Raw genomic sequence first — 10556 nt, 5'->3', positions numbered from 1 at the left:
TTATACTTTCAGAGGCGAATAAAAGAGGCGATCATGGACAAATAGGGGCGAGGGGTTCCGTACAAGTTGTTTATTGCTGAAAGAGGTTGTATTACGGGAAAAATGAGTTGTCAATGTTGTTTGACTGTTGGAAGTTGGGGAAGAGAGTAATGTTCTTTTGATTTTTGGGCTGTAAAGTCAGTATTTTGATGGAGCTCGATCGTATTCGACATTTCTTTAAATTCTGGAATTAGAGAAATACTACCTTTTTTTAATTTACGGTAAGTATAGGCGACTGGGATTGCACCGTTGGTTGGAATTTTAAAAAATATCAACACTTTTGTCTACTCTTATAAATAAATATAAAATATTATACTACCCCAATCTCTATATTATACCTGTAATCTAAGAAACACCAACAAATCCAAGCTTCACAATGTCAGACACAACAAAACCTTTAAATAAACTAATTACGCTTGCAACCGTCTCCCTATCTTAAAATAAAAACCTTGTATCAGATCCCTCTTGTAAAGTTAATCCTGTACGCGGCAATCCTAGGATTAGGCCCATACGTGTGCGACTCACTGTATGCACGAACAAGTGTGCCCTACAAACAAGTCAATCTTAAAACGGGTTTGCATAGATTAGCACAGCACTCGCTTTCAGAACACATTTCGGTGTGCCGCAAATGTTGCAATTTTGGCGAGTTTTACACTTCCTATTTTGATAAAAAATATTTGTCTTACATTACTAGCCACTGCTTAGCCCTTTCGCGGTTTTCGTAAAAGCCTGTAACTGTAGTAGTAGCACTGGTTACTACTGGTAAACCTGAACCTTTAAAACTACAATCTCCTAAAACTATAAACCCACCCTTTCCACCAAAATGTAATGCACTTGCCAATTGTAATGCAGTACCTCAGTATTCCGGGTGTCCATTGGCGGTGCCGATTGTTTACCATCAAAAGATGCGATGCTCATTACCATCTTATCCCATAAAAAATGCCACGGCTTATTGATGTGTTAAACTGACTTCTAGCCTTTTATTTCCTACAGACATAGAGGGTATACGAGTAAATGGATTACTTAATGGTAAGCAATCTGCTGCACCCTTCGATACTCTGTTACGTACTAGTTCCTATTCTGATGATGACACCTCGCTGCCTCCTACCTTTTAGGTCATGTACATACATCGCACTCCTCAGTCGTCGGGCGACGAACGGCAATCTGCATAATACGCAGACACACTGCTATAAAAATGGTAATGCACTCCGCATTGGCTTTGCAGTTCAGGGTAATAGGTCGCTTGTTCGGCGGTTTCGTGAAACTGCATGAAACCTTAATGTCTTTTGGGTTTTTAGTGCAATGCAAGATTGCTAGCTCTTTTACTGTATGCCATTGAGCTGTGTTTCTTTTTATTTCTTGTTTTTAGTAGATAGCAGTTTCTTCTATCAATCTGTGGCGACACACTGACAAGTGACAGATGACAGAAGTCGCACATAGACTATCGACGAGCAAATCAACAGATGACGTCATAAATATCCTGCATCGCACATGTGAAGTTTACATGCAAATAAACATGGATGGAAAAAGTACGAAGGCACGATCACTTCGTCTGGTCCTCCTTTTCTTAGGGAACTTTACCCTCTGTTCCCTAAAAATCTGTAATTGGCAGTTGCATGTAAGTTAACCTACTTTATTTGACTTATTATTGCGCTCTGTTAATCCGTACGACCTTTGTTATGTGTGTATGTACCTATGTTTAACAAATAAATTTCTGAATGTAATAGGCAATAATAACCTACGACTACGACTTATAAGGCTTGACATTTAATTTGGATGTTATTTATAATTTGGAATATTAATAATGTATAATTTTATTGTTTTTTTTAATTCTGATGTATATTTTATTATTGTGTGCCTCAACGGCGGGACATAGCTGAACTAATTTTAATTATTTAAGATCTGTATTTATAATGCATACCTATGGTCCACAATAAAGCTGATTTGATTTGATTTGAAAAAAAAAAACAGTTATAACCATTTAAGATTACAATTACACTTTAAATATTGCGCAGAGTTTTTATTTAAGGTACAATAGTTTTCATATCTCCTTTTCTTAATTTCTGCATTCTGATATCTTTCTATAAGACCGTTTACACAGCTCTCCGTCTTCGGTAAACATTGTCTATATAATCTTACCACTAAGTAACTCGAAAATCTCACTACATTGAAACTTATGAACATAAACTAACACACAAACACGACTAATAAACGGCAATGGTGTGTACATAAATTGTCGTAACGCAATAAATAATGGAAAATTGCCCACCCATGTCAGCCTATATCAAATTGCTTCCAATGTTGGGAAGCCTGGCCTACAAATGGAGGCTTACTTAGATCTATTTCTATTTTATAAATCTACTATCAAAGCTAAATAAGAAAAAAAAGTATTACTTAAGGAGTTCGCATACAGTACTGGAGTGGATGATCTTACAGTAGATACCAGTGAAGGCCAAAGTATCATAAAGTTATTGGTTGTTAAAATTTTCCGTTTGGAGCCTTTTTCTTTTTTTCTTTTTGAGGGGGAAAATCAACAAATGACTTCTCCCGCCTTAGGCGAGGCGAGAGGGAGTGTTAGACTCTTACTAACTAAAAGTCACCCTATACCTACTCCTGCATATGGAGCCGGAGCAGCTCCGAGGTAGCCCGCAGCTCCCTGTGACCGAAGTATGACAAGAAACGCCTCCTGTTATATTAAAAGAGTTTAAGTCTTTGACTGCCAATAGAAAACTGTTGAAGGCAAATCTTCCGCTAACATCGGTCACCGGTGACCACTACAACACAGGGAAAATCCACACTATGTTTAATCTATATCTATGTGCCTGCGTCTTCAGGAGATCGGCGTAAAGATATTTTTTTCTTTTTTAAAACGTTGCCCCACACTAGGATTTTCTCCTGTGTCGTGGGTGCGTTTACAAATATACAAGTTCACATATACACGACACCCAGACCCGAAACAACAATTTGTGGATCACACAAAGAGTTGCTCCGTGCGGGATTGAACCCGCTACCCGTTGCGCGGCAGCCAGTTGCCTAGCCACCGCGTCCGTCGTGCAGTCTGAATATTCTGAATATTCATATTATCAATGTGTCTACGTCTTCAGGAGATGAAAGCGTAAAGTTGCATCTGGATATATTGTAGATTATCATAATTTTCCAAGTATACTCTGTACTAAGAAACTCGAAACAAGCATTTAATTAACATATCGATATAACATTAATCATTTGTTACGGGAACCCTCGAAGAATGGTTTTGGCAGTATCAGCTATTCGTAATCTTAAGCATTAAGCATCATTAATCACTGTAACTTTTGTTTTTATATGGAAACCGTTATAAAGTCTGAGGTTAGAAAGTATTTTGTATATTTCCTGGTTGTATTTTCTTGTCGTTTTTTGTTATTTTTATTTTACATTAAATATTTTAAATAGAAACAGAAATTAGTGAAAAACTTGAGCTGGTATGATTTAGTTTATGTATTGATTGGTAGAATTTTCTTTTATAAGTAATTATTATTGTAGCAAATTATCTCATATATTCTTTTCTTTCAAATCCAGTAGTGGTGTTTCAAGTGTCTATAGGTAACGACAATTGCTTACTATCAGGAGATCTATCTTCTCTTTTACCAGCTAATTTCATAAAAAAGCAAAGAAATATTAATTTTAGAAACCAAACAAATAGCAGATTTATCTGAAACAAAACTCTTAAACTTCATCCTTATTATTATTTGTATACATTTATCAATTAAAATTAACACTAACAATTATTGCCTTTCCGACACTTAACAAATTAGTCCAATTTACGTTCTCTTAAATGCCAATTATCGCAGACAAAAGATACACGATTTATTATGAACGAAACAATTTCATTGGTATTACTGCAACACTGAAACTGAACAAATTACACGTTGTTTCTGGTACAATTAATGAAATTTAATTATCATTAAATTATTGTTGTTTAAATAATACCGCTCGATTTGGTCATTATTGGGATAATCCTACATTGAACGCGGGTCGTCTTGTGGCTGATATTATGATGTTGATTGTTATAATTATAATATGCTCATTTGGCGGAAAGATTATACATTTAGAACTTTTTTAATGGGGGGGAGGAGTCATTAAATTTTTTCTCCTGCCTTTGATAAGGCGAGAGGGAGTGTCAAACTCTTACTGACTACAAACTACCCCGTTCCTACTCCTGCTTTAAGCCGGAGCCCCGGTAAACCCGCTAGGTATTACGCAGCTCCAGATCATATTTTTCAGATTTTAAGTAAGAATTTCATAAGAATTCTATTTCACCAATTTACACCCCGTACAAAGGATTTGACCCAACCCAATTTGTGGATCAACCAAAGCATTTCTAGCAAGAATAAAACCCGGTACACGTTGCAGACCAACCTGCCAATCAGCCACTGTTCCATGCAGTTGTTTATTTTCTTTACTCGACTACTCAAAAGAGCAGTTACATTATTGTGCCGTTACATTAGGGTGCAAGCCTAATTTCGCACATAGGACATAGAAAACAAACACGAAAAAAAAATTACAAGGGGTGCAAGTCTAAATCGAATTCCCTGAAGCATATGTGAGACCCTTGTCACAGGACAGTCGTCATTTCATGGGTATCTTGTTCCAGCAAGCAATTACAATGTGATTGACCATCCACCAGTTTACCAAGACCTTCCCTTCTTCTTGCTTCCCCAATAGTCTATGATGACAGAGGGGTGAGGGGTAAGTGTGGCAGGGGTCTTTGTAGATTGGACGGTTGTATGTACCAAGCGTTTGGTCCAGTGGTCGGATTGATTGAGCTTTGACTCTGAGTAGTCTGTTTCAATAATGAAGTGATTGGCTATAGATTGTTGTATAAGTTTTGTATTTATTTGTGTTTAAAAGGTGTGGATGATGTGAGTAGTACATTGCACATTGATGTCATCGTATTCTAAAGGCATCGTATATATATTATCATATATTTTTACCCGACTGCGAAGGAAGGGTTATGTTTTTCGCGCGTATCTTGTATGTATGAGCCTAATATTCTTTATTACCTCATTTCTTCGAAACGGCTTGATGGATTTCGACAATCAGGGCATCGTTGGATTCGTCTTAATTACCCAAGTGTTCTTAGATATGTGACGTAAAACAAAAACCAACATGGCGGCCGCGAGGCGCCCTAGAGAGAAGTAAAAAAAAATAAAAAAAAAGTATTTGCTACAATATGGGTATCAAATTAAAGAGCTCATCATGAGGATTCCAAAATGGTATATCACTGACATATAGAAAAAAAAAATACTATGTGCAATTTGGTTCTTTATTATCCGAACTAAATACTCGTATAGGTACTACGCGACGCGATTGACTAGCGGTTTCGTGTCGCGGGTGAAATCTTGAGAAACACATAGCCGTATTATAACTAACTAAAAAGTGTTAAATAAAAATAAATAAATTAAAAAAATTAAAAAACCCGACTGCATAAAAAACACTTTAAATAATTGAGTGTAACAGTCGGGACCCATTAAATAAACTAGACCAAAAACATTCAATATGGGTCCCGACTGTTGCACTCAATTATTTAAAGTGTTTTTTATGCAGTCGGGTTTTTTAATTTTTTTAATTTATTTATTTTTTTAATACAAATCTTTGAGTGACCACACTTCTAGCTATAATAGACACAAATATATATTTCTGTGACTTCATCAAAATATATCCACGAAATATATTTTGGTATATTAATATATTTTGAGAATAAGGAATGTTCCATTTATTCAACGAGCACCCGAGTTCGTGGAAAACAATCGCCTATAACATTTTTTTAATATATTTTTTTTTATAATATATATTTTTTATATAATAATAGCGATGATGATGGGATATTAAAATTAAATATCCATTTAGTCCGCCAGTTAAGTTAGGAAAAAATACTAAACACCTATGTTTTTATTTTATCATATAAGAAAACAATACTTAGATAAAACGAATCAAAGTTTCGGAGGAATTTGCCTCCGTGTAGGCCAATTTTATGCCCGTAACAATAAAAGAATCTATTGCGCATTGTTCAAACATACAAATAAAAATAAATGAATGATTGTACGCACCTCGTGACTCATTACTATTATATTGTAATCGCTACTACCAAAGACGTATTGCATAGAATTAAAAAGACTCACTAATTAAATTACATCCTTATCAGCCTTCAAATAAAGATTATTTTCAAACGAGACGCTGTCACCTCGGTTTATTTGATGCCGCTTACAGTTGCGCTGTCACATATTCTTAGGGACTTCCCGCAAAATGGAGAGCTGCTATTGGTTGACGTAGTTGCACAAATAATTTTAAGAGCTGAAACTTAAAATGCAAAAATCTTTACATTTCTGTATGAAATTAGGAAAGTTAGTGTTTAAAATAGAAACTAGTTCATGTTCAAATTAGTTTGAGTAGAAGAGAAATCCAAAAAGTATGTGCCATTCCATAAAAATAAGCATTTGAAATTGCAGTTCTGCATCGCGCATGCAAAGTTTTTCGTCGTCTGAGTATGTGCACGAACATCGAATACGTACCATTGGTCTTCCTCTGGGGGTTTTCATTGACCGACCCGCAAGCTGCGGCCAATCACGTGGTGCTTGAGCCACGTTGGCCACGGACGTATGAAGTGGGTGAAGGTTAGGTCCAAGAGTCAGCTGACCCTTGGACCTGAACCCTTACTCACATATAATATGTTCTTCCCTCCTCTGGGTGACGTTGGACGTCCGTGGCGCTCCAAGGTCAGGCCACTACCGTGAATGGTGAACAGCCTGCGGTGGCTAACTAGCCCACTATGACGTATGGCTGGACTGTCCTCACCACGGGACGGTCCTGCCATACCCCGTGCTTGGAAGATGAAGACCCTCGGAGGAGGTACCCGCTGACATTGTAAACAGCGTTAAAAATACAATTTCCGAAAAACAAAAGCTTTTGTTACTTTTATTAAGTTTGCTTTTCTATTTACCGATTATGTTTAATGTCTTGTTAGCTCAGTTATTTGCTTTAGCTACTGGTGTCCATACATTTACTTAAGTTTAAAGATTGAAAACTGAATGCTGCTTTTTTGTGTTTTTCCTCGAGGCGCCTGAACTTGTAGTGTTAGCAACATACGCACGATTTGCAACATTGCGCTTATATTGTTCACAGTACAGTTTTTGTCCCATAGTTATATTTTTGTCCACATTTTATTTTTCACACTCCTCCTTAAAAATATGAGCCCTTAGCACGGCTAGAAACAAGTCGAGTTACCTCTTCAAATAAAATAAAGTTATCTCGTAAAATTATAAACCATATCATTAGAACTTAAAACGGGACATTTAGTATGTATATTAATTTCTTCGAGTTTCCGATATGTCGACACTGTTGCAAGCGCCATGATCACGGATAAACTGTTCAGAACTGAACTGTTAGAAACCAACTATTAGCCTACGTACCAAAGTTCTTTGACATTATCATATTTCCAATAAATATACAACAGCCATTGGAATATTGGAAACAGAAGCACTATAAAGTGAATAGCTATCACAATGCATCGCTTTTGAACCAAACGCGAGCTATTACTGGGAATACTGCTACTCAATTGTATTCACTTTAAATTTATATTGAAATATGGAATGTTATTGTTTCATTTCATTTACCTAGAGTTCAATGTAGCTTGGTTTAGTGTGGGAGAGCCATACTTCGGCACGAATGGGTCGCTCGACCGGAGTGATACCACGGTATCACAGAAAATCGAATTGAAACAACGCTTGTGTTGTGTGAGTTAGGTTACCGGAGTCCCCCAACAACCTTAATCCCCAAAAGGCCGGCTACGAACTTGTAACGCCTCTGGTGTTTCGGGTGTCCATGAGCGGCGGCGATTGCTTACAATCAGGTGATCTGTCTGCTCGTTAAAAAAAAGTTTAATTACCAAAGCGTCAAGGTGACATCCAACCAAAGAACGCTTTGAGAACGCAAAGTTTTACCACAATCTTCGAAGGTTATGTACACAAATAAAGGTCTTGTAACACGTAGCAAAAGGATCACGAAAATGTTGGTACGGGGTTCAGTTTCAAGAAAAAACATATTTAGTTGATGATTTTTTTTAAGTAATGTAGGTACGGTGTTTGTATGTGTGCGTGGGGTAAACACAATCAGGCTCATGACACCCTTCTAGATACAAGGTGAAGGGTGGTGCCACAGTACAGAGATGAAACAGTAGATCAACTATACGACGTTGACTTGTTCTTTTTTTGCCTGAGAGCATAAGACCATAAAATAATAATTTGATTTGCACCGAAAGTAATAAAACCGGCCAAGTGCGAGTCGGACTCGCCCATGAAGGGTTCCGTAACAGCAAGTAGATGACATATTATAAAAGTTACAAAATAACTTGGTTTTACATAGTGTTTGTATGAACGACAAAGTTATATTTGCGGTTTTTGAAAATGTTTTATTTCTTAAAAACTAGTAATGATATCTCGTTAAAACCAATTTTCGTTGTTAGTTTCTATTGAAATCTACAACATATATTTTTTTAGTTTTCTCACTCTCTTATTTTAAAAGTTAGAGGGGGGACACATTCAAAATTCGAATAGCGGTTATTGAAATACATCAACCTACAAAGTTTCAACTATGTAGGCCCAACAGTTTCGGAAATAAATGACTGTGACATACGGACGGACGGACGGACGGACGGACAGACAGACATGACGAATCTATAAGGGTTCCGTTTTTTGCCATTTGGCTACGGAACCCTAAAAAGCAGAAGTAGGAACGGGGTGGTGTTTAGTCAGTAAGAGTCTGACACTCCCTCTCGTTTCGCCCTGGTGAGAGAAGTCTAGGGTGATCAAGACATTGGATGTGCTGTCCCCCTTAACAAAAAAAAAAGTGTGATGTGATAGGAATGAAACTTCTGTAATCGTCCCTGTTCTGTGTCACAGTTGCAGCCTGAAAGCGGCGAGGTTGTTTGTTCTGTCAGTAACAAGTTTACACTGTCACGGTGCCTTCGTTAGTGCGTGTGTCGTCTGCCTAAATTGTTTTGTTAAGCTCTACGATCCACGAGTCGTTAACAACATCCCATTAGGAAGTAGGCATAGGTGCTATTTCTTTTTTAATTTAATTTAATTCATGGGTTTGTCTCTTCTGTCGTACTCAAAATTGTTTAAAGGTTATGTAACCCAGTCCTTAGCAATTGTTTTCGGAACAAAATCGTTGCTAAGGAGTAGTTTAAGTAGGTAATCATTAATCAGGTCTCTGAGTGTGGCAATCAGAGTCATTTAACGGTTACTTCTGCCCTTAACCCAAATGTTTTGTCCTTTCAATTTACTGAAACAACAATTTGTGGATGACACAAAGAATTGCTCCATTTGGGAATGAACCCGCTACACGTTACACGGCAGCCGGTTGCCCAGCCTGCACCAACCGTGCAGTCGAATTTCTTGTTAACGTTAACACAGTTATTTGCTTTAGTTACTTTTATTCTTTAATTAATGGTGTTCATACATTTATTCGAGTTTAAAGATAAAAAAATTAATGCTGCCTTTTGTGACGAGGCGCCTGAACTTGTAGTGTTAGCAACATTTGCACGATTTGCAACATTGCGCTTATATTGTTTGGAGTACTGTTTTTATTCCATACATCTTATTTCTTGTTTTTTATTATTATTTTAATATGCAAGTTATATTTGTTTCAAACTCTGCGCGCTTTTTCCGTCAATTTTATTTGCGTAATACTATAACAAATAAAATATAAAAGTAAAAATGTCTGATTGTAAAATAAGAAAATACACAAAAAAACAACTACTTGTATATTCAAAACTTCGCATACAATATCTATCTTTCTTCGCAAAACAATATTTATATTTAATTTTTATATCAAAGACGAATATTAAATGAATTAAAAGACCAATTGCAAAAAGCTATGTTTCCGCCCGGGATCGAACCGGGGACCTTCTGCGTGTTAGGCAGATGTGATAACCGCTACACCACGGAAACTATGCAAGCGATGCCGAAATACACGTACGTACCCAAACTAGTGTGTATTACGACAGAGAAAGTAGTTTTATCGAATTTTAATCACTATGACCTAAATAGGTTATACGCACTAAGGTCTATTTTGGCTTGTTACAAGCTGACTTCGAAATTCTTGTATGTATATTTCCAAATGATAAGATACGTATAGAGCGAGATCCCAGAGCTGTCAGACATATCTTATTTTTACAAGCATTTAACCTTCGGCTTACAGTAGTCTTGTATATACTTTTTAATGCCTGAATGTTTGTAAAGCTTGCCGAGTGACACCTGCGCAGGTACCAGGTGAGAAAGGTAACTAAAAATTAGACTCACTTAACTTAAATTTTTATGTCTGATTTTTATATATGTTTTGTAGAATATTACTCTGAAATCATATTAAAAAAATCAGACATTTTCCATGGACCAAAACTTTTATCAGACGCTTTAAAGCTCTAAAAAATAGTGCGCCTTACAAAATTGTAATAGCAATATATGTGAGGTTGGAGAGAAATA

At 36.6% G+C, this 10556-nt stretch overlaps 1 non-coding gene across 1 annotated transcript; it reads right to left on the bottom strand.

Moving 5' to 3' along the window:
• Positions 1 to 9952: 9952 nt before the first annotated feature.
• Trnav-aac (transfer RNA valine (anticodon AAC)) lies at positions 9953 to 10025 on the bottom strand. The gene has a single exon. It is a non-coding gene; the product is annotated as a tRNA-Val (tRNA).
• Between the last annotated feature and the right edge of the window lie 531 nt (positions 10026 to 10556).

The sequence above is a fragment of the Spodoptera frugiperda genome, chromosome 15, assembly GCF_023101765.2.
Source record: "Spodoptera frugiperda isolate SF20-4 chromosome 15, AGI-APGP_CSIRO_Sfru_2.0, whole genome shotgun sequence".
NCBI classification, from domain to species: domain Eukaryota; kingdom Metazoa; phylum Arthropoda; class Insecta; order Lepidoptera; family Noctuidae; genus Spodoptera; species Spodoptera frugiperda.
This window is presented reverse-complemented; position numbering and strand designations above follow the sequence as displayed.